Source organism: Engystomops pustulosus, chromosome 5, assembly GCF_040894005.1.
Source record: "Engystomops pustulosus chromosome 5, aEngPut4.maternal, whole genome shotgun sequence".
Taxonomy (NCBI): Eukaryota; Metazoa; Chordata; class Amphibia; order Anura; family Leptodactylidae; genus Engystomops; species Engystomops pustulosus.
Genome location: NC_092415.1, coordinates 7,142,186 through 7,162,656, shown reverse-complemented (window position 1 = coordinate 7,162,656; position 20,471 = coordinate 7,142,186). Strand labels below are relative to the sequence as shown.

At 44.0% G+C, this 20,471-nt stretch overlaps 1 long non-coding RNA gene across 1 annotated transcript in view; it reads right to left on the bottom strand.

Moving 5' to 3' along the window:
- LOC140133933 (uncharacterized) overlaps positions 1–15,628 on the bottom strand; it is a 40,024-nt gene extending 24,396 nt beyond the window's left edge. Inside the window, exons 1-2 of the long non-coding RNA XR_011855965.1 lie at positions 15,448–15,628; positions 14,940–14,986 (exon numbers count right to left, since the gene is read on the bottom strand). This is a non-coding gene — a long non-coding RNA (uncharacterized lncRNA). The remainder of the gene's footprint in view (positions 1–14,939; positions 14,987–15,447) is intronic.
- Between the last annotated feature and the right edge of the window lie 4,843 nt (positions 15,629–20,471).

Genomic DNA, 20,471 nt, shown 5'->3' with positions numbered 1-20,471 from the left:
CCCGATGCGCCACAATCCGATCGCGTGCGCCAAAAACCCGGGGCAATTCATGTACAAGCGGCGCAAATCGGAAATATTCGGGTAACACGTCGGGAAAACGCGAATCGGGCCCTTAGTAAATGACCCCCAATGTGGACGGCAGATGCACCAGATTTATCACCACCATTAGTCACTGATAAATTTGGCGCATTTCTTGGATGCCTTCTCTAATGTTCCGTGAATTCTCAGCCTCTTGTTTGGAGACAACATTGGGGTCACATAATTCTTCATTACGTAAATTAAATACATTGATGCAATTACTGCGCTGGCGCTCGGCTACAATACACAATGTAAAAATTGTTTGTTTCTAATGACAAAATAAGATTAATTCCTGGGAAAAGAAACCGCGCGGCCGTTTATTCATCTCCACCGTAATGAATCGTAATTAGTCCAATGAGCGTTCCGTAAATCCTCCCCATATGTGCAGAAATCCTGACAGTCCTCCAGATCCGTGTACACTGGATGAGGGTGAGTGACGGGTCATCTTCGGGTGTGTGCACTAAAAGAATTTTTGCCAAAACTTTTTGGGCATTCACTGGTGTAACTTATAAAAAATTACAGAATTCATGAGATTAAATCACCTGTGTTATCTAGAGTCACCAAAATACCTCCTGTAGTATCTGACGCCATGATGTGGGGATTTATTAATACTCATAATTCCTATACAAGTCCCATTTGTACCCAGTAGACACATTGCAATATTTTCCAGCAGTGGTCAGGGGGGCTCTGACCCCTTTGTGACTACACCCCCCATACACAGCGAGCTGCCATGTCCTGTGTGTCCTGACACCTTTCTATCATAGCCAGCAGTGGTCAGGGGTCAGCATGGGTGCTCTGACCCCCTCTGTGACTACACCCCCCATACACAGCGAGCTGCCATGTCCTGTGTGTCCTGACACCTTTCTATCATAGCCAGCAGTGGTCAGGGGTCAGCATGGGTGCTCTGACCCCTCTGTGACTACACCCTCCATACACAGGGAGCTGCCATGTCCTGTGTGTCCTGACACCTTTCTATCATAGCCAGCAGTGGTCAGGGGTCAGCATGGGCGCTCTGACCTCTCTGTGACTACTCCCCCCCATACACAGCGAGCTGCCATGTCCTGTGTCCTGACACCTTTCTATCATAGCCAGCAGTGGTCAGGGGTCAGCATGGGCACTCTGACCTCTCTGTGACTACACCCCTCCCCCATACACAGCGAGCTGCCATGTCCTGTGTGTCCTGACACCTTTCTATCATAGCCAGCAGTGGTCAGGGGTCAGCATGGGTGCTCTGACCTCTCTGTGACTACACCCCCATACACAGCGAGCTGCCATGTCCTGTGTGTCCTGACACCTTTCTATCATAGCCAGCAGTTGTCAGGGGTCAGCATGGGCGCTCTGACTCCTCAGTGACTACACCCCTCATACACAGCGAGCTGCCATGTCCTGTGTGTCCTGACACCTTTCTATCATAGCCAGCAGTGGTCAGGGGTCAGCATGGGTGCTCTGACCCCTCTGTGACTACACCCCCCATACACAGCGAGCTGCCATGTCCTGTGTGTCCTGACACCTTTCTATCATAGCCAGCAGTGGTCAGGGGTCAGCATGGGTGCTCTGACCCCTCTGTGACTACACCCCCCATACACAGCGAGCTGCCATGTCCTGTGTGTCCTGACACCTTTCTATCATAGCCAGCAGTGGTCAGGGGTCAGCATGGGCGCTCTGACTCCTCAGTGACTACACCCCTCATACACAGCGAGCTGCCATGTCCTGTGTCCTGACACCTTTCTATCATAGCCAGCAGTGGTCAGGGGTCAGCATGGGTGCTCTGACCCCTCTGTGACTACACCCCCCATACACAGTGAGCTTCCATGTCCTGTGTGTCCTGACACCTTTCTATCATAGCCAGCAGTGGTCAGGGGTCAGCATGGGCGCTCTGACCCCTCTGTGACTACACCCCCATACACAGCGAGCTGCCATGTCCTGTGTGTCCTGACACCTTTCTATCATAGCCAGCAGTGGTCAGGGGTCAGCATGGGTGCTCTGACCCCTCTGTGACTACACCCCCCATACACAGCGAGCTGCCATGTCCTGTGTGTCCTGACACCTTTCTATCATAGCCAGCAGTGGTCAGGGGTCAGCATGGGTGCTCTGACCCCTCTGTGACTACACCCCCCATACACAGCGAGCTGCCATGTCCTGTGTGTCCTGACACCTTTCTATCATAGCCAGCAGTGGTCAGGGGTCAGCATGGGCACTCTGACCCCTCTGTGACTACACCCCCATACACAGCGAGCTGCCATGTCCTGTGTGTCCTGACACCTTTCTATCATAGCCAGCAGTGGTCAGGGGTCAGCATGGGGGCTCTGACCCCTCTGTGACTACACCCCCCATACACAGCGAGCTGCCATGTCCTGTGTGTCCTGACACCTTTCTATCATAGCCAGCAGTGGTCAGGGGTCAGCATGGGTTCTGTGACTTCACTTCATATGCATGTTTTTCTTGATTCCATACTTTTGGATAGATTCTCACAAATGTTTCATTATACTCAGGATAGTAAAGGAATCCCCCCTATGAAGCTGGAGGTCAGGTGGGGGCCCACACAGTGATGCGATGTGGTACATTCTCCAAGACTATTTTGGATTTCCGGGTAAAGTGGAATGCTGTCCTGCAATCTCCCTCCATGCCCTTATCTGTATCAGCATCCTCAGGACGCAAATACAGTTTTATAAGTTTGATTGGAAATTACATAGATACCCAAGAAAGCCCATTAATTTGTGAGAAGTACTGGGCTGATGGTCCAGAAGGGGGCAATAAACACCCTGCCTTGCCATTTGGAAGCCCCAATAATAGACCTACCTCTGCTTCCAACACACCAAAAAATCCACTATGCAGAAATAACTTCAAGCTCCACAGAGAAGGTCAGCGACTGGATAAAATATTCCATAAATCTTTATTTTCAATGCATTAAAACAAGAACACAGCACGGGAAGATGGAGTAAAAACAGAAGGAACAAAAGTAAGCGTTTCGTATCTCCACCTCCATGAAAAACCTATGAATAAGGTTTGATCCGAAACGCGACGGCTTTGCCTACTTTCTGTGGCTTCTACTTCTACCACATGTTTCTGTATGCTTGTTTCAGAGGATTGAAAATATAAATTTATGGAATTTACTATCCAATGGCTGACCTTCTCTGTGGAGCTGGAAGTTGTGTCCTGCATTGCACCTGTGGCCGAGGTTTTCTGTGCTCAAACAGCTGAAACAGCGTCTTGTTTTATCTACCGATGGACAGTGAACTGATCAGTTAAAGCTTTGTAGATATAAAAAAATCCTCTATATACCAAATAGTGACAGATGTAGACCCCCATCGCAGTCTCGTTCAGCTCCATGCCAGTCCTGTAACGTGGCTCTTTAAACAAGGGATTTGGAAAGTGTATCCCTGCTTAGTAGTAACATAAAAGTTGAATAAAATAAAAAAGGCAAGCAAAAAAATCTAAAGTCAGCCCTTCTCCAGCCTCCAGGGAGGATATAGGTAGGAATTATCATAAATATGTAAATCCCCCCGGGGCTCCTCCATAAGAGCCGTCTATGTGATGTCCATTCACTTGTGTTTTCATCTTAATCACAACATAAATACGGTAAGAGGATCAGGAATGGAAGGAAACGGAGTCGAACAAGGAGCATAATCCGACGGGGCGGCTTCTTGTCAGCTGCCTTTAGAATTTTACCCATTTCTTTCAAAATTAAGTAGTCAAGGATCAACTATCGGGAAAGTTGAAATGCTAATTTCCAGAATGCAATAAATAGTCATTTTCCTCTCATTTCACACATAAGCCATAAATCGTGAAGAGTCTGAATACTGATTTCTTTTGAAAGTTACAAAATCCATTCAGATGACCCATTTATGTGCCTGAAGTTAGTTACTCTGGGAAGAGAAATATGAGATTCGCTTTCAAAATGGATTTTATAGGATACGCTTCAAAATCAGTCAGAGAAGTCTTAAAGAAGCAGAGGACTTCACTTAAAGGAGACTCCACCATGGGCGAAGGAACTAAGATCAGAACCCTTATCCATCAACACAGGAGAGCTACCAAGAGCTTGTGGAGGACTCTGCTCGAGAATAGTGTAATACATCATGTCACCTGCGGAGGCGCTGTCTACAATCTAAGCAGTTACTGACAGATTCACTACAGCTGGTTGTTGGGGTGCAGAATTTTTATTGTTGACTTTTTTAAGGTTGTTGAAAGTGGATAATCCATTGAAAGAGTGATAATCTTCATTTGAACATATGACAACCTCATTCCCTCAGAGAAGAGAACTGCACAATGACCCTGGGACTCCCCAGAGCAACAGGCACTCCATGTTATGGAGCTTGTGATGTGGACACACTGGGGCACATTTACTTAACCGTCAGGTTGACGCTGCCGATCCGGAATGTCCAATGATGAGGATTCGGGTCTGAAGCGGTTCACTAAGATCGAGCGTCCAATTTCCTGCATGTGTCGCTTCCCCCGTGAGGTCCGACGGAGTTCACCTTCTTCTTCCTGGTGCATGTGAGTGCTGATCTTGCGACACAATTTGGTTTTTAAATTCCGCGGTTTGTCTGAAACAGTCGGGTTGTCCGATGGCCACGCCTCCCGATTTGTGTCGGCACCGATGCAACACAATCCAATCGCGTGCGCCAAAAACCCAGGCAATTCTGGGCAAAATTGAAAAAAGTCGGGTAACCCGACGAAAAAGCGGTGTTCGGACCCTTAGTAAATGTGCCCCACTGTGCCCCAGAATGATATAGCCTGAGGCGAATCACAACCCAAGGCAGGTGAAGTAAAGGGTTTTAGTCCTTTCGACCCTGTATGGACATCTGAACTACCACAGGATCACAAGGCCACTACATACTACAGCTACAGAAGCTGATAGGGAGCAAAAAAGCATCATGAACTACGTGGGACTGCAGGAAGAGCAAGATGGTGCCAAGAGGTTCGGATTATCATTGGAGCTCCTGTTCCTTACCACGGTATTTTAGAAGTTTGGGGGCCCCAAAGAGAATCTTCAATCATAATTTGGTTTTCTTCTCCTCTCCTATTGATGCCAATAACATTGGAAGCTGGAGCAAAGCAGAGAGCAATGTGTTAGCAAAGTTACTGCTTATATTTCCATGTCAGCACCTGACAATAAATAAGTGCATTTTGGGTTGCAGTTTGGGCACTTGGTCTCTAAAAGGTTCACCATCACTGGTCTAGTGTGGTGTCGGAATTCATTAGAACGGGGATCGCCACAGAAGTAACAGGATAAATATATCTCAGCAGCTAAGATTCTCTGTCAAGTCACTAATCTTTATGGAAGCTCTTCTTAATGGGGCAATCCAGGAATTTCCTTTCCCAAAAAACCCACTGGAGCCATGACAGGGGTGAAAACAAAATTCTACATATTCTCCTCTGGCTCCTGGTTCCTGAGCAGAAGGTCCAGAGATGCTTTGTAGAGATGCCGAACCCAAACCTGACCATCGGATACGCTCATCTCTAATGGCTTAAAGTGGCAAATCGGATCTAGAACAAATTATGTCACCTGCATGCTGAGGACAGATTGGTCGCAAACATTGGATCTTCAATAGAATTTGGAACCAATTAAGATATAAAGAGAATCGTGTTCCCGTGTGGACAGTGACTTACTGGGGATTTCAGGACAGATGACGGCTCGGAAGTGATGTCACTCTCATTAATACACCTGTTCCCTCTTAAGTGCCGGTTCTGGATGCGAGCGTCTAATGCTCGGCCTCATCCATCTCCCGGCCGCTTTAACTCCTTCAGCCATTAATCATCTCATAAAGCGAGAGTAGAAATGGGAATAAATCAGAGCGGTCGGCAGCTCTTCCATCAATGTTCACATGCGTCACGTCACGCGGGGGTCGCTCCGGGGGCAGACCAGTAAATACAAGGCACCTACTCCACTAATTGATTCCAAGTGAAACATTACAAGTTTTTATGAGAGCGCTGATTGCTTCGGAGGTTATGTGGGTGCCGGGGGACCGCAGAACATATCTCAGGGTCTACTTGTAATTTGCTTCCCTTTTCGAAGTGAATTAATGTGGATTTGATATTTCGGAGGCAGGTGGCAAATGAAATGTCACCGATCCATATGATTAGATCCACTAAGGCTCTGTTCACATTATATCTTCCAGCAGACACATAAATGAGGAAAAGTCTTACCTGAGATCTAACTGGTTAACGTGACTTTTTGATTAGTTTCTGTAGAGTATCCCAGGAAGCGCCCCCACACCCCTATGTGCCTATGGATACATCTATGGGAACATTGGGGCACATTTACTTACTCGGTCCAGTCACCATCTCGCGGCGCGTTGTCCGACGAGGATTCGGGTCTGCCAGGATTCACTAAGGTCTGTGTGCCCAATATCCTGCAGGTGTTGCTGCTGTGCCAAGGTGTGCCTGGTGCATGTAAGTGCTGATCTTGCAACTTCTTTTTTAAATTCCGCGGTTTTTCCGAATCCGTCGGATTCGCCTCCGTCGGATTCGCCACCAAAGGAAGGGATCCATCTTTCTACCGGATCACATTACAGTCAGACATTTCAACCAATCAGAAAGTAGGAACTATGAAGGGACTTTATTTCAGCCAATCAGAATGTAAAGGACTGTCTGCAAATTCCAACCAGGGTGTAGGCTACAGAGTATAGGGTTAATGCTATAAAGAGTTAAAAGGGGTTGTCCACTTTCAGCAAATAATTGATGATGTTTGCGTAATGAAAATTTATACAATATGTGTCTTGGTACCCAGCTTTTCCAGACCCCTGGGAGGTATTTCAGCCATCACTACACAGCTAGGAAGATCTGCAGGATATAATAGTTACAACCCAGGCTAGAGTATTTCCATACAGGGATTAGGGGGCAGTAGCTAAAAGCTCAGCAATGACACAAGTGTGAACTAGCGCCATCATCAGTCCTGCACAGTGATGACACCTATAGGACCTGTAATTATTTGGAAATGTATGGCCTCCATCTCCATCTTCCTGCTTAACGTACAATGTGGTTGAGCCCCAATGATGTAACTGTCCAAAGATGGTCCCTAGGGAGACAACCTGAACACCATCAGAAAATCACTGCCGTCTTCTGATGTTTGCTTCTCCTGGAGCAGATCCTGCAGGTGCCCAATTTATTAGCACAAAGCACACAGTAACAGGGGGGGCCCCAGACAAAAGTTTGCTGTGGGGCCCAATCAATTCTAGTTACGCCCCTGGTATCACCTCCACCTGTTTGGAGACAAATTGCATCATTCTTCTCTGGATACTTTTCTAAAATTCTAACTGACCATAAGTGTACAGTCAGGGAGGCTGCACTGTCATCTTGTATAGTATAACTATGTGATGGGAACCTGTGTGATCAGCAATAACTTTGTTAGGAGTCTGTGCTATTCCTGTGTAGATCATTCCATGCATCATCTAGGGAGCCGGGGTGCTGAGATTACAATCACGTAAGTGGAGACATGAATAGGGGTACAGCAAGGGGGGGGGGGGCAAAACCTGTAAGTGGGCCCATACCCAGGGGTACCAATATTACCACCATACAGTGATCATAGAGTGGTAGATAGGAATTCCTTGGGACACAGAGTTGATAGCTTGTCAGTGGGCCCCTCAAAGTCCAGGGGCCCGAAGCCAGTGCCCCCTTAGCCACCCCGTTAGCTACATCTCTGTCCCAAAGACAAGAGAAAGACCCCAGGAATTACACATAACAATATTGGCCAATTGGAGATATTGATACATAATAAATGAACAATGAAATTACCGAATTGCTACTTTACATTCCGTAGTCATCAAGACGTGTGGAAAACTTTTTGGATAAAAAACTTCCATTAGACTTTGTGCTTTTACCTTCCTGATTCTTCTCCACATTTCTGAGGCTCCTGTTGTATCTTCCGCCGGTGACAGAATCAAAATGAAATCAATTTTTCACACTTAGGGCGATGCGGACGTTCAGTCTTCTGCTCCGGAGTCTGAGGTGAAGGAGGTGAAGATCTTGGAAAGGAACTTTTTTTTTTTTTTGTGTTTTCAATGTCATAGATTATTTAATACGACCTGGAACAGGAGAATCGTCTCATTAATTTAGCGATCAGAATGAAAACAATGTATTTAGGCTTCCGCAGTAATAATTCATGGCCGGTTACAAATCAATTTATAGAGGCGACGCGTCACATTGTGTATAATTGATGGTCAGTATTTAATAGGAGAACAAATCCGACTGAATACAAAGTATTAATCACAGGAGCAGAAGCAGCCGCCCCTAGGGAAGCCGGAGGATGGAAGACGGATCCATGACATTGCACTATTGGGGCGGGGGGGAGCAGAGGGGGACCTCAAAATATTTGTCACAAGCAGGAAACCAAACTGGCCCTATATATATAAATCTATAAGTATCCTAGGTACCCAGGTTATACAGGCCTCCCCCAGGTTACATACAAGATCAGTTCCATAGGTTTGTTCTTAAGTTGAATTTGTTTGTAAGTCGAAACTGTATATTTTATCATTGTTCATCCAGACAAAACATTTTTTTGCCCCAGTGACAATTGGAGTTATAACATTTTTTGCTGTAATGGGACCAAGGATTATCCTTAAAGCTTCATTATAGACACCTTACAGCTGATCATTGCAGCCGGGGACTATAGTAACATCCAGAGAGGTCACAGTGGGCAGAGGGGTCCGTCTTTAACTAGACGTGCGGCTCATGAAGCGTGCTGGGGAATTGCATTACAAGCAACCACAGACTCCACTTCCACAGCTACCTTGTTTTGCTCCAGTCTTCCAAAGGCCGCTCCTGCCTCCGGACGCACAATCTGAAGTGGAACCCACGCAAGTCTACAGAGCCCGTCTCACCATCAAGGAATGTTCCAGTCATTGTCAGGAGAACCTCTGCTTGTACTGTGCCAGTCCTGAGCACTTCATTGTGGCTTGTCCAGTCCATTCCCCCACGTCCAGGACGCCAGCACCTAAGGCTCCGGGGAGGAACATCCCTAAGTGTGGATACTGTTTCTCCATGCCTGACAGTTCCTGTAGTCCTCGGTGTCTGTAATTACACTCCTGTGCAAGTCTCAGCCTTCTTGGACTCTGGTTCTTCGGGGAACTTTATGGATGTCGCTCTGGTCTCCCGGCATCACATTCTGGTGGTTCCTCTCAAGCAACCTCTAGTCATTTCCTCGGTCAGCGGACAGCTCCTCTCCAATCCGGTCTGGTACCGCACTGAATCCGTCATTCTTCAAGTAGGAGTCCTCCTGGGTCTTGCATGGCTGTAACTTCACACTATTGGGGATCAGAATGCCACTCATGCCACCTGGCATAACCTCTACCTGTTATGACTTTTTCAGATGTTGTTGGAGAAGAGCCATATCAACCCTCCCCAACAACTTGTGATTTCAGCTCCGGTGGATCTTCGGCAGATACTTCCCGGCAAGACGTATGCCAGACCTGCTCTCCGGAAGAGGGTTCCTTAGACCAAAAAGAGGAGGCGGAGGTCTAAGGGGGGGGGGGTACTGTCACGGGTGCCTCGCTGCGTTGTGGCGCCACACAGGTCCTCAGCCCTCACTTGCCTTCCCATGAGACCGCTCCCCTCCAGCCTAGGTCTTGCATGTGTCCCTGCTTCCTAGGGTGCGAGTTCACCAGCTATCTAAGATTTAAAGGCCCAGCGCACCGCTGATTGGCGCTGGCAGCCCCGGGTTTCCTTAAGAGGCCGGCTGTTCCCAGGAATCCCTGCCGGATCTTTGCACTCATTACCATAGAGAAATCTTTCCAGTATGTTCCTGTGTTGTTCCTTTTCTCTACTCTGCTGTATTCCTGTTGTGACCTCAGACCTGACCTCTGCAATTGTGCGCTGACTCTGTGCCCGTTTCTGCCGTTGATCCTTAATCACGATTCTGTACCGCGTATATTTGGGCCATCAGTAAATCGCCTCCTTCGCACGTGTCCGTATTATAGAATTCTCCACAGTGAGGCGCACACATTAGTGGCAGCTTAGAGTCCCTGAAAGTGGTGGATAAGTGTTTGAAGTGGCGTCCGCCGCCGCTCGCCTTCCGATATGCTCTGTCAATATTTGTAAAATCTGTCAGATTTTAAATTATGCAAATAGGAATTAAATTAGTTTAAGAAAGATCTGAGAAGTCCTGAGCAGTGAAGAGCCGGCGAGATGTGCAGCGTCTCCGTGTTCAGCGTCTCTCGCAGTTTTATATTCATGAAGTGGCGCCTGGAATTAGCAAATCTCTTTCATTTGCTTTTAGGAAAATAAATGGTTTAACAGATGTCAGAAAAGCTTAATGTGATCTATAAGGGAGGAGGAAAATAAAAGTCCTGGAACCGGAGGAATTATGGAATTTGTCTCCAGACTATTTTAAGAAAATTAAACAAAATCATGTTATAAAGGTAAACAGAAAAACGTGTTATTTCTTATGTTTTACAAATGTATCTATCTCCTATCTATCTATCTATCTATCTATCTATCTATCTATCTATCTCCTATCTATCTATCTATCTATCTATCTATCTATCTATCTATCTATCATCTATCTATCTATCTCCTATCTATCTCCTATCTATCTATCTATCTATCTATCTATCTATCTATCTATCTATCTATCTATCTATCTATCCATCTATCTCCTATCTATCTATCTATCTATCTATCTATCTATCTTCTATCTATCTATCTATCTATCTATCTATCTATCTATCTATCTATCTATCTATCTATCTCCTATCCATCTATCTCCTATCTATCTATCTATCTATCTCCTATCTATCTATCTATCTCCTATCTATCTCATATCTATCTATCTATCTATCTATCTATCTATCTATCTATCTATCTATCTCCTATCTATCTATCTATCTATCTATCTCCTATCTATCTATCTATCTATCTATCTATCTATCTATCTATCTATCTATCTATCTCCTATCTATCTATCTATCTATCTATCTCCTATCTATCTATCTATCTCCTATCTATCTATCTCCTATTTATCTATCTATCTATCTATCTATCTATCTATCTATCTCCTATATATCTATCTCATATCTATCTCTCTCTATTTGTACAGGTCACCTCATGTATGGAGTAACCAGTGTCCTGTAGTGTTCAGGGGGATTCTGGCTTGTTCCTCCACACAATCATCTTCCAGTCCTGCAGGTTTTGTGTTGATATGATGTATCTTTTGGCCTCAAGATATGGGGTCAGATGTATGGCTGTTCTGCGCTGAAGTTTCATTGTTGCGCCAGAATTATCACAAGCTACAACCAGCTGTTCCTGCCTCTTATTAATCACTGATACAGGCAGTCCCCGGGTTACATACTAGATAGGGTCTGTAGGTTTGTTCTTAAGTTGAGTTTGTATGTAAGTCGGAACTGTATATTTTATCATTGTAATCCCAGACAGAACGTTTTTTGGCCTCTGTGACAATTGGATTTTAAAAATGTAGGGTTGTCATAAGAATCAGGATTAACACTAAAGCTTCATTACAGACACCTCTGTTAACTGTTACAGCTGATCATTGTAGCCTGGGACTAAAGCACAATAAATTACCAATATCCAGAGGTCCGTTTGTAACTAGGGGTTGTATGCAAGTCGAGTGTTCTTAAGTAGGGGACCGCCTGTAATTGTGATTGTACGACTACACTTTACTTTTATACTCAATTTTAGATTCGGGCTCTTACATGTCATCCTCCTTCAAGCTCCTCTCTGCTTCTCTCCCGCACCCCAGCATGAGAATGACCCCCACAGCAGCACCCAGGTGTGTGACACCCTGAACCCAGTTACCTCCTCAGCAGGGGCTTCTCCTGGCTGGAGGGGATCCCCCAGTGCTGATCTCTCTGTACCGTCTGCAGCTCCACTCACTTCTCTTCTATACTGTTACACAAGACACTTCTCTGTACCGTCTGCAGCTCCACTCACTTCTCTTCTATACTGTTACACAAGACACTTCTCTGTACCGTCTGCAGCTCCACTCACTTCTCTTCTATACTGTTACACAAGACACTTCTCTGTACCGTCTGCAGCTCCACTCACTTCTCTTCTATACTGTGCTGAGCTGAGGCTTTTGCAGAATGTTTGTAAATATAAGGTGATGAACTGTAAACAGAGGCTGAGCTCTGCTGCTGTATTATACAGGGGGATACAAAAACAGGATCAAGATATGTGGAAGTGATAACTAGGAACTGGTCTAGGGCTAGAGGATCTCCACCTCCTCATGGAAAATGCCTCATGGTCAGGTAGAAGATCGATTCTGTAGGTTTGTTCTTAACTTAAATTTGTATGTAAATCAGAACTATAATTATAACCCCAGCCAAAATTTTTTTGGTCTCTGTGACAATTGGATTTTAAAAATGTAGGGTTGTCATAAGAATCAGGATTAACAATAAAGCTTCATTACAGACACCAGTGATAACTGTTATAGCTCTTTATTGTAGCCTAATGCTCGTCGTCTGTAAGTCAGGTGTTCTTAAGTCAGGGACCACTTGCATTTCTGTATAACAGACCCATGTGATCAGTCCCATCTTTTTCTGGTGGTGAAGATCATCCCCAACATCTCCTTGGCCATTAGAGTAGAGGTGAATGGCACCTGGGAGGTGCAGATGTCGGAGGTGCAAGTCATGTGTAAGATTATGTCGAAACGCGTAGGCTTTGCCTGATAGTCAATCATGTGTCTTCCTACGTTTTTCATTTCCTGTATGGACTTTTAATAACCTTGGAATAAAGAATTGGATGAAAACTTTTCAGGGATCTGCAGCGGGATCTTTTGTCTGTCTTTCGGAATTGTAAGGCAGATAAGGGGGAACCCTCCATTCTGCTGCTGAAGATCATCCCCAACATCCCCTAATGCATCAAGTTTTCCTAGATGGGCTCAATTCTTTCTCTGAACCAAAGAGGTTTGCCGTAAATGATACTACAGTATCGGAAAAATTGTCAAATCACAATTTGGACCCCCGCACAATCATGAGGGGTTTCCTCTTATCTGCTTTGCACCTCCAACATCTACACTTCCCGGGTTCCATTGACCTCTATGGGAAAGTTGACATTACGATGGAATGTAAGGTCCACTGCTCTATGGACTGTATTGGATTTCCTGTGCCCCAACACTTAACCAAAAGAAAACTCCAGCTCACCTCCCCGTGACTTGCCACATGTGCCGGATCCGGCACGGGCCACCTTCCTGCCGAGGCATAAAAAATCTCCAAAATACAATCACGGTTCAGCCAGGTTCTTGACATCAGTCAACTTTATTTCGGTTACATAATAAGCACTCCATGAAGCAAATCAAAGCGCCAACGCATTTCAAGCAGAACGCCCGCCCTTACTCATGACAGACACATATGTCATGAGTAAGAGCGGGCGTTCCACTTGAAGCACGTTGACGCTTTGATTTGCTTCATGTAACCGAAATAAAGTTTACTGATGTCAGGAACCTGGCTGGACCGTGATTGTATTTTGGAGCCCCAACACGTAACCCCTTTTTTCTTTGAATTATGTATAAACGCCATTTAAGCGAAAAATTCAGTTTAAGAGTTAAGTAGTCTTTACATATATATTTATTTTAGGGACTTTTTATGCCATTACTTCGGAGACTTTTCTGCTTTGAGACTTTCGCACCTTCCTTTATGATCCATGGCAATAGTCTTAATAAGTCATTGAATTTATTTCTATTATCCTCAGGAAATATGAAATAACTTCTTTTTTTTTATTTTACCTTTTAAAGCAAATGAGCCTTTAATAGAGATGTGATTTGTATGGTCACCATATGGCAGGAGAAGCCGGGCCCCTGCCGGAGAGACAGCTGTGTAATCTATGGAATAGGCTTTCATACAATGTATATATCCCAGGGCACAGAACATATGTTTTATTGTCCATTTCCAGTTAAATATGAATAATTCAGATTGAGCGATCCCCATTAAGTGAAGTTTAGGAAGCTGCGGAAAAAATCTTTATGTGCAGGAAACCAATCACCTTGATTTTTTAATGGAAACATTATATTTTCCCCCAATTTAAATGTCTTTTATTGCTCTCATTACACAGTTATTTAACTCCTGGAAAAATCGAGATTAAAAAAAAAAAAAAAATGACAATGTGTAAAATATAACAGAGACGAGAGAAAAGAAGAAAAGAGAATGTTATAGTCAGGTATAATGTGCGGGAAACAGAACGGAGCAAAAACATGAGAAAACTCAGATAATAGAAGATTCTCATCTGTGCCGTTTTGGGTTGGATTTGACTTTAACCAGGGAATGGGCCAATTCAAAGGTCATCATTTACATAAAACTCAATGGGGGTCATTTACTAAGGGCCCGATTCGCGTTTTCCCGACGTGTTACCCGAATATTTCCGATTTGCGCCGATTTTCCCTGTATTGCCCCGGGATTTTGGCGCTCGCGAGCGGTTTGTGGCGCATCGGTACCGGCATGCGCGCGACGGAAATCAGGGGACGTGGCCGAGCGAAAACCCGACGGATTCGGAAAAACCGCCGCATTTAAAACAATAAAAGTGTCGCTTGGGACGCGCTTACCTTCACTTGGTCTGGCCCGGTGAACTTGAGTGCGTTCAGACGCTTTTCAGCGCAGCGGAGGAACTACCTTGATGAATCCTGGCCGGACCCGAATCCAGCGCAGAGAACGCACCGCTGGATCGCGAACGGACCGGGTAAGTAAATCTGACCCAATGTTTCACATCACTCTGGTTGAGGTGCTCATCTAGCCCAAGACTTAGTCAATCAAAATTAGAGAAACAACTGCTAGACACAACCACATTGAAAGCAGATGAACTGGAGGATGAGATGATGTAGTCGTAGTCAGAATAACTAGAGGTTAGTAATGATAGTCGTCAGCCAAGGAGTCAAATCATACAGGGTAAGTAAAAAAAAAATCATGTGACCAGCTCACCACTCATCCGTATACCTCCTCCGTGTGCAGGGCAAGTGTCGAGACCTCTGGAAAATAGTAAAAAAAGGATAAAACCAGCACTTCTCGAAAAATCCACAATCTTTATCAACACTTAAATCCATAGATAATAATAATAATCCTTTATTTATATAGTGGACACAGATTAAGCAGCGCTGCACAGTTTGCCAAATCGGTCCCTGTCCCCAATGGGGCTCACAATCTAATCAAACTACCCATATCTTTTGGAGTGTGGGAGGAAACCGGAGGACCTGGAGGAAACCCACGCAAACATGAAGACAACATACATCTTTGCAGATGTTGACCTGTTTGGGACTTGAACCCAGGACCCCAGCGCTGCAAGGTTGTAGTGCTAACCACTGAGGCGGAGGATACAATCAAGGCATTTCATGATCATGGCTAAGAGCACACTGGGATGAAACGCGTTGATCACATCCTCTGTATCTATGAATTTTAGCAAGTGCTAATACAAATTGTGGATTTTACCAACCTTCGAAAAGATCTGCTTCTTTCTTTGCCAGAGTAAGTGCAACAAAAAATGGAGGAACCTTGACTTGAGGCAACCAGATTGAACATCTGCACAGCTGGAGAAAGCCTCTGATAACAATTTCAATGATACACGTTTTCTCCTGTTGGCTTCTTCCTAGCCTGAGGTATAGCTGGTATATATATATAACATTACATTCAGATTCAGCTATTCCTGAAGTGGGTGGGCACTTCCAGGTTGTGACATCATCTTAGGGCATTGAAGCCAGAACAGGACGGCTCTTTTGTAATTGGCCAGTCTGAAGCATGTGATGAGTCACATGCTAGTGACATCACAACAGGTTCTACAGCTTCTCTCAACAAGACTCCTGTCTTCACTAGCTGTACTATACAGTTTCCCATGGCAACCAGAAAGCATGGAAAATGTAGATTAGCTGGGCGGGGGGGGGGGGGGGGCAATGTAAAGCCTCTTCTAGCTGCTAAACAGCTGCATATAGCTAATTATAGTAAATTAGAGAATTGCTTATTTTTGCTTAGTGCAGAGTTAGGTAAACGTTTTAATACTTTACAGTTTTACAGTTTTAAGCTGGAGGATAGTTGAGGATAGGAGTGTAGTTGAGTGTGTGAAGGTTGGAAATGTTAGTACCTTACCCTAGCTAGATGAACCAAAATTGGAAGTGAATAAACTGCAGCAAAACGTAGAAAATTAGAGGAGCCCTCGTAAAATGGGTTCTCAAGGTTGGCCTGTCGGTATCATTTCGCAATCATATAGTAGTTGTCAGCAGTAGAGTTGAGTAGTCCATGGTAACTGAAACAGTGGTGGTGAAGTGGTGGAACACTGGTTATAGGCAACAAAATTGAAGATGAAGATGAACTGGGCACTGATTTCATGATGGTCGGAGTATATATAAGTATATAATGGTAGTAGTGAGGTCGGATAACATCATTTGGATTCCGGAGATGTGGAGGAATATCAGGTAAATGAAACATAATCAGAAGTAAGTAAACTGAATGACTGAATGTAGTCGTAGTCAGAGGATCTGGAGGATGGTATCGATATCAGTCAGTGTGGTCAGGTAAAAACAAGGTAATAGTTATAGGGTGTGGGGGTTGGTAGTGGCAGCAGCATGTAGTGGTATCGGATTAGCCAGGGTAGTTGGAACTGGAAGAAATTATAGGAAAACTGGCTAAAGTATTGGAAGTAGAAAAACTGGAGACTGTAGTTGTGTCAGACGGCCAGGAGGTCTGTAATTGTAAATGTCAGCATTGGAATCAGATTAACCGGCGTAGCTGGAACAAAAACTGGAGGAATCTTGGCTAGGGGGGGGGGGGGGGCGATAGTTGTGAATGCCTCACTCTCTAACTATCTCATCGACTCATAACGGTCTTCAGGACGTCTCCCAAACTCTCCCATAAGGAACTTGCTACCAGAAGAACAAGTCCGACTGTCCACCACCCTAAAAACCTCCAAAACTAACCTAAAACCCATCTATAACTCTACTTATGCTCCCTGAATTCTCCATCTAACCTCCTTTGTAGATTGTGACCCACCGGGGGCAGGTTCTTCCTTCCTCTTTTTCAAGTTCAATGTAGTTTTCTAACTTTGTACTCCGTCCATTTGTTTTTGTCCCAATGTAATGTATGTGAACCCCTCAACGAATTATCAGAGCTTCGCTATGCCTGAATAATAATATTGTTGATTAATTGGAGGATAATGTAGTCGTAGTCAGAGTATTTGGCGTTTGGAAATGTTAGTAGTCAGCATTGAATTTCAGATAAGCCAAATTTTTTTTTTAAGAAACTTTAAGAAAATTTAATTTAATTTTTACCTTTTGTCCAATATTTTAATTGAATAAAAATTTGGCCGTTATTTAGTTTGGAAGCTAAAGCTATCCCAACACAATTTTTTTTTTTTAAAAATACATAAAATAGAAACAAAGATGTAAGCGGAGTTTTCTAAATGTATTTATCTTTATACTGGAACGTTATAACCACATATCAAAGGTCCCATCGATCTTCATTTTCATTTTCGAAATTTTGTTTTTCTTTTCGTTTTAAATACCTCTTGTGTTCGTTTTTTGGCTCCTCGTTCTTGCTCATCCCCTAAAAAAAAACAAAAAAAAAAATACATTTTTTAAATTTTTTTTTTTAATTGCCTGTAAATCCTTCTAACTGAATTTGGAATTTTTGCAGCAAAAAAAAAAAAATATAAAAGAAACCGTTTCCAAGCTGTAATCTCCGGCCGCTCTACTCTTGGCACCGCGCGTTGTATACCGGAGACAGAAATACAGCAGCAGGAAACTTCTTGTAGCGCGTTCCAGTGGTTCTGTTTCAATAGCCGCCGGGCGTTCTCTGCTTTATCATGGTGATTTGGTATCATCATTAGCAGGATAAACATGGTAAGTGACACGTTGGATGCTGTTAGCTGCGATTTTTTTGGTTTTCTATAGCCCTTTTTTGAATTTGTATTATTTCTCCGCTTCCGATTCGCCCGCCTGACCCCAATGTAATACTCTAAAGGTGAGGGCGAGATAAGGACGCCACGGAGAGCGAGTCCAGGTTTTATCGAATGCTGGCTCAGCCATAATAAGTGCTTGATCTTTATAGAAATGCAAATGTATCTGGCAACGCAAACCGGAGCCATGAGGTGTTACAAAAATATATTTAAGACGTTTTGGCACCCGATTAAGGATATGTGAAAATCTGCGCTTGGCACACGGGGAAAATATTGCTGGGTATTATGATGTGTTTTATAAGTGAGGAAGACACTTTGAAATGTGAAAAAGAAAATAGAACTTGAACCGTTCGGTAATAATTATCACTGTAATTATCTAGAGATATTTCCTAATGGATGAATCCATAGAGGACTGGTCGTATTCCATTACAGATGGTTTTTAAGACTTTTTCAGTAGGTGGCCAAAGCGAAGAAAATCCTGTACCAAACCCTACATGGCCGTGGCCAACCGGACTTACATCACCTTTCTCTTCAAATATTTTTATTGAGTCACTCATGAAAATTTACAAATATTACATTTGGTGTAGATCATTGGAGTTTCAAACATTTTTTGCTGCAATGTGAACAAGGATTATCAATAAAGCTTCGTTACAGACACCTTACAGCTGATCATTGCAGTCTGAGACCATAGTAACATCCAGAGAGGTCACCAGAGGTCACAGGGGGCAGAGGGGTACGTCTGTAACTAGGGGTTGTCTGTAAGTCTGATGTCCTTAAGTAGGGGACCGTCTGTATTGTCTTCCCAGACACAGGACTGTCTCCACCTACCTGACTCCTTCCTGGTGCTTGTAAACCGATCTATTATTGATTGTCCGTCTTAAGAATAAGGGACAAATATTAAAACTTTGGAAAATAAATATTTGTTAATTCTATGCATTGAGGCACATTTACTTACCCGGTCCAGTCGCGATCCAGCGGCGGGTTCTCCGACGCTGATTCGGGTTCTGCCGGGATTCACTAAGGTCCGTGCGCCGATATTCACCAGGTGTCGCTGCTGCGCCGAGGTCCGCCGGAGTTCACCTGCTTTCTTCTGGTGCATGTGAGTGCTTGATTTTGTGACACAAATGGCTTTTTAAATTCTGCGTTTTTTCCGAATCCTCCGGGTTGTCCGGTGGCCACGCCCCCCCTGATTTCTGTCGCGTGAAAGATTGCGCCAAAAAATCGATCGCGTGCGCCAAAATCCCGTGAAATACAGCGCAAAGCGGAAATATTCGGGAAAACCCGGCGGATTGGCGGCTACGGACCCTTAGTAAATGTGCCCCAATAAGTCAATCATTATGCAGATGAGAAGGAGATTTGTATTATACAGCAGACACCCACCACAAACAACCATTATTGCGTCAAGCGTCAAGTATGGTAGATAGACTCCTTAGATTCCACTCTAAGATGCAACCGAGGCATCCAAGTTGTTGGGGAACCTCATGATTTATGCCCCCCTAGTATGTCAGTATGGGAAATTCTCATTAAATGTACAGCACCATGGGGTGATGGCTACCATATTACTAAATAATACTAAATAATAATAGTGTTGATTAACTGGAAAATTGTATCTGAGTATCTGAGTATCTGGAGCTTAGAATGTGTTCATTTCAATAACCCATGATAATCCAGCAGTGCCAATTTACTTAAATGGAAGGTCAAATGTAGAACCTGCCACATTAACACGTGACATTTGTAATGCTCATGTTCTCCCTTATGCCATAGAGGCTTTAGGTCCCTTTTAGAACTTGGACCAAGTGCAAACTTTGATGCCACTACATACAGAGACTTATTATTCCTACTATAAATGATTAGACCCATAATCCCCTTTATTGGGTTGTGCAGGACCCCATGACGGTACCTGTAAATTAGAATTCTCCATAGTTACATTGTGTAACTTCAGTGTAGGGGAATGTAGTTCTTATGAGACTCTCTACTTCTTCCTATCAGGAGCTGACTACCATTCAAGTAGTATACAAGCCCAGAAATGTGTATGTTTCTATATGATACAATAAATTGTGCTTGTATGGCCCAGCCATGGTAATCCAGCAGCATCAATTTACTTAAGTAAATGTGCCATTTCCAATATTTGTGTTCTCCCTTATGCCATAGGGGCTTTTAGGTCCCTTCTAGAACTAGGACTGAGTGCAAACTTTGTAGTGATGCCCCTGCGGACAGAGATATATTATTGTTTATATTATAAATGCCTAGAACCATAATCCTCTATATTGTCTTGTTCAGGACCCCATGACGGTACCTGTAATAAAGCATTCTCTATAGTTACCTTGTATAACTTCAGTAGGGAATGTTGAGCTTATGAGAGATTTCACCCCTTCCTCTCAGAAGTTGACTACCATCCAAGTACTTTACAAGCCCAGAAATGTGTATGTAGCTACTTCATACAATATATTGGGGTTTTAAGCCTTGGAAATCCAGAAGTGTCAACTTACTTTATTGTAGATCCTGCCGCACTTCCCATGTGCCATTTGTAATTCCAGTCCTCTACCTCATAGGGTCCCTTCAAGAACTAAGGC